The sequence below is a fragment of the Hemitrygon akajei genome, unplaced genomic scaffold, assembly GCF_048418815.1.
Source record: "Hemitrygon akajei unplaced genomic scaffold, sHemAka1.3 Scf000066, whole genome shotgun sequence".
Classification (NCBI taxonomy): Eukaryota; Metazoa; Chordata; class Chondrichthyes; order Myliobatiformes; family Dasyatidae; genus Hemitrygon; species Hemitrygon akajei.
Genome location: NW_027331952.1, coordinates 1,875,848 through 1,880,532, shown reverse-complemented (window position 1 = coordinate 1,880,532; position 4,685 = coordinate 1,875,848). Strand labels below are relative to the sequence as shown.

Below are 4,685 nucleotides of genomic sequence, written 5' to 3'. Positions count from 1 at the left end.
TAAGAACTACATATTTACCTTAAAACACTTATTTTACGAAAACATTTCAGGAATTATTTTACTGAACTGTTGCCGGAAAACAATAAATTCTAGACATAGGACTGCGATATTAAGCCTAGTTCGGATTCTGATCTCCGCACTTTCAGCCACATGCCATTCTCCGCAATATCCACCTCCAACTCCCCTCCACTACCCATTGTCAACCCCACGCCACTCTCCCCCTGATCCTTGGCTGATCGGTCTCTCCGAACGCCATCACGGCCATACCCACCTCCATCCATCCCACCGACAACCTCACGATACTTCCTCCCTAGACGCTCGCCAACCGTCTCTCAAAAGCCCCCCATCCAGAGCGCCCTTACTCTCAGCTATCTTCTCCTTGTCCCGCAGTGAATGCTCCTCTCTCCACAGTTAACATTAATGTCCCTGAGTCCCAGACACCCACTGGCCCCGTCCTGCATCCCTGGTGTTACTGTCTAAGACGGGTAATACGGGTTCCCCGTGTAAGACGGGTTCGGTGAATGACCCCGTGGTGATTTGCATGCGTGGGACTGGAGGGGGAGGAGTGTGAGAAAGCCTTCTGCCCCGGAATGGGGGAGACCCTGTCTGTCAACCGACTAATATTCAGCTAAACTCTGCCCACCTCAGCCATCGCTTCAGACCAGAATACTTCCACGGTAGGTGACATCATCATAGCAGGAGTTTGTTTAGCCCATCGGGCCCTTGAGAGAAATCCCACTGGTGACATTCTCTGCCTTGTCAACTCTGGGAGCAGGCTATTCTATGCGCTGGGAAGAGATTGACAGACCTTCCCAAAGGCTCGCCGGTACCGAATACAGCGAGTTTCTGTCAAGAGACAGAGACCAGTTTAATGCAAACAGCGTCAGCTTTATTGAGTCATGCAGTTGGATGGAGTAATGGTTGTACTAGGCGGGGCAGCGATCAGCGGGATCAGTGTATAGTCAGTTCCGATAGCAGTGAATGTGAACACCGGAAAACAGTAACCCTTTCCCATAATCAGAGCACAGGAGAATTATTGTAGTTACATAGAGACAGAGGCAGATCACATCGCACACCCGCTGCCCGTTCTGCCCAGTGTGTGCACCGCTCCAGCACCGGCAACCCGGGCGGTGAGACAGAAGTGTCCAGTGGCCTTCATCTTCCCCAGTTGAGATCCCCGAGGAGACACAAACATCCCTCAAAACCCTACGCGTCAACCTGCGTTGCCCGGGGTTTATAATGTGTTCCGGATCTCACACTTGCACCAGGGATGCAAAAGACCCCGGGGCAGGACACATCTGTCTGTTCCCGACATGGGCACAGTTTTCTCAGGGCTGCTTCCCTTATCAACGCGGGCCGATGTTCCTGTGTCAGTGGAGGACCATGGTGGCCGGAAGTCCGAGAACTGGGCTCCTAATCTAGCCACATTGCGGTTACTGTGATAGTGGGTGATGATCCGTCACGTGTTGGTTACCGGATGCCGAGGCCAGGCTGGGTGAACAGGCCAGTGCCGTGATTACTGAATAGCGGAATGGGAACACGTTGTTAGTGGAGAGCATGCCGAAAGCGGTGATTGATACGAAGCAAGGCGGGCGATCCACGGCTCGTCCTCACATGAGTGGGCAATCCATTTCACCAGTGGCAACGAACCAGACCTGGTTACTGAAAGGTGAATCAGAGAGAGGTGAGGAGAACGTTCCTCAGTGCAACCGCTGTCCCTTTATTGACGGGATTGTTTTGGTCAGCAGAGAACCGATCTCAGAAAGCGGCAGTGCTTGGCCGGGTGAGTGTGGAGAGCCGGCGGCACAAATGCGCTGGGCGACGCGTTACTACAGTTAGAGGGCAAGGAATCTACGATTAGAAAGGGTTAAGATATCGCTAGGAAGGTGATTAAATACTCAAGGCGTTTTCCACGCCTGAAGGCGTAAACTGAAGGATTACGTGTGTCACGAAAGGACCGATTAGGAATAACAAAGGAAACATGGGCCTGGTATCGGAGAGGTAGGAAAGTTCATTAATGAATACTTTCTCTCAGTATTCACGATTCAGAAAGACCTTGACAAATGTGAGCAAACTAGAACAGGCTGATATGCTTGAACAGGTCGCTGTTAAGTAGGATGAGTGCACGCAGCATAAGGAATAAAATGGACGATCTGAAAATTCAGCTGCAGATTGGCAAACATGACGTTATGGCCATCTCTGAAACTTGGCTAAGGGATGGCTGCCATCGGGAGCTGAACGTCCAAGGATATACGGCCTATCGGAAAGATAGGTTAGTAGGCGGGGGGGGGGGGGTGCTGTGGCTCTGTGTATTAAAAATAATATTAAATCATTAGAAAAGAGGTGACATAGGATTGGAAGGTGTAGAGTCTCCACGGGTTGAGTTAAGAAATGGCAAGGGTAAAGGGACCCTAATGGCAGTTATATACAGGCGTCCAAACAGCCTGCTCGTTAACCAATTTCAGCAGGAGATAGAAGATGCGTGTCAGAAAGGTAATGTCATGATAATCATTGGAAATATTAACATGAAAGCGGATTGGGAAAAGTACGTCACTACTGGACCACAAGAGAGAGAATTTGCAGAATGTTTAAGGGATGGCTTTCTACAACAGCTTGTTGTTCAGCCCACTATCAGATCGGCTGTGCTGGTTTGGGTGTTGTGCAATGATCGGAGCTGGTAAGAGAGCTCAGGGTTAAAGGACCCTGAGGGTACAGAGATCACATTATTATCAAGTTCATATTGATATTTGAGAGGGAAAAATAAAATCCAATGTGTCGATATGTCAGTGAAATAAAGGAAATTACAAAGGCATGGGAGGGAAACTGGCCTAAGTTGACTGGAAAGGGACATTTGCAGGAAAGAAAAATAGGGATACATTTTCAAAGGGAGGAAGGACACTACCGTGGCTGAGAAGTGAAATCGAAGCCGAAGTAAAAGCAAAAGAGGGGGCGTAAAAGGAAACCACAGCTATTGGAAAAATAAAACTTTGGGGAGCTTTTAAGAACCTGCAGAAATAAATAAAGAAGGTCATTTGGAAGGAAACGATGGATTACAAGAGGAAGCTGGTGACTAATATCAATGAAGATACTAATAACTGTTTTAAGTACATTAAAGGTAAATGAGAGTCGAGGGTAGATATAGGATTATTAGAAAATGACGCGGGATATATTGCAATAAGAGATGCAGAGATGACAGAGGAACTGAATGCTTATTTTGCATCAGTGTTCTCAGTAGAAGACGTCTGCAGTATACCGGACATTCAAGAGCGCCAGGGAAGTGAAGTTTGTGCAGGAAAAAGTACGACTGAGAAGGTGCTCAGGAAGCTACCTGCTCCTGGACCTGATGGAATGCACCCTCAGGATCTGACGAAAGTAGCGGGTGAGATTAACCATATAACCATATAACAATTACAGCACGGGAACAGGCCATCTGGGCCCTTCTAATCTGTGCCGAACGGTCAGTCTCACCTAGTCCCACCGACCTGCACTCAGCCAATAACCCTCCATTCCTTTCCTGTCCATATACCTATCCATTTTTTAAAAAAGGTCAATATCGTACCTGCCTCTTCCACTTCTACTGGAGGCACGATCTACACAGTTGCCACTCTCTGAGTAAAGAAGATCCCCCTCGTGTTACCCCTAAACTTTTGCCCCTTAACTCTCAACTGATGTTCTCTTGGTTGAATCTCCCCTACTCTCAATGGAAAAATCCCATCCACGTCAACTCTATCTATCCCACTCATAATTTTAAATACCTCTATCAAGGCCTCCCTCAACCTTCTACGCTCCAACAAATAAAGACCTAACTTCTTTAACCTTTCTCGGTAACTTAGGCGCTGAAACCCAGGAAACATTCTAGTAAATTTCCTTTGTACTCTCTCTATTTTGTTGACATCTTTCCTATAATTCGGTGACCAGAACTGTACACAATACTCCAAGTTTGGCCTCACCAATGTCTTGTACAATTTTAAAATTACATCCCAATTCCAATACGTTCAATTCTCTAATTTATAATGGCCAGCATATCAAAAACTTTCTTCACCAACCTATTTACATGAGATTCCACCTTGAGGGATCTATGCATCATTATTCCTAGATCACTTTGTTCTACTGCATTCCTCAGTGCCCGACCATTTACCACGTGTGGTCTATTTTGATCAGTCCTAGCAAAATTTGGCACCTCACACTTAGCGCAATTAAACTTCAATAAATGAAATTACATTCTATATCATCGCTGTGGTCACTTTTTTATTTTTGAAGGGGGCACCTGGATTTGAACCAGTGACCTCTTGATCTGTAGTCAAATGCTCTACCACTGAGCTATACACCCAGATTTTTAAGGCTACAGATTGTGGAGGCATTAAAAATAATCTTTCAAGAATCCATAGATTCTGGCGTTCTGGATGACAAAAAAAATTGCAAACGTTATTTCACTATTTAAGAAGGCCTGATAGCCAGTTATCAGTGGTTGGGAAGTTGTCGGAATCGATGTTAGGGATAAGATTACGGAGAACCTGCAGGCACATGACAAGATAGGACAAAAACTGTATAATTTTCTGAAAGGAAACTCCGGCGCGACTGGTCTGGGTGCCGGTTACCAGTGGTGATTCACCGGTGCAGCATAAGTGAGGAGCGGGTAGTGTCGAGGAAACAGAGCTCGCAGAGCGATTTAGATGGTTTGGGGA

The 4,685-nt window shown here is 46.6% G+C and overlaps 1 non-coding gene across 1 annotated transcript; it reads right to left on the bottom strand.

Moving 5' to 3' along the window:
* Nucleotides 1-4,258: 4,258 nt before the first annotated feature.
* Nucleotides 4,259-4,330, bottom strand: trnac-aca (transfer RNA cysteine (anticodon ACA)). The gene has a single exon. It is a non-coding gene; the product is annotated as a tRNA-Cys (tRNA).
* Between the last annotated feature and the right edge of the window lie 355 nt (nucleotides 4,331-4,685).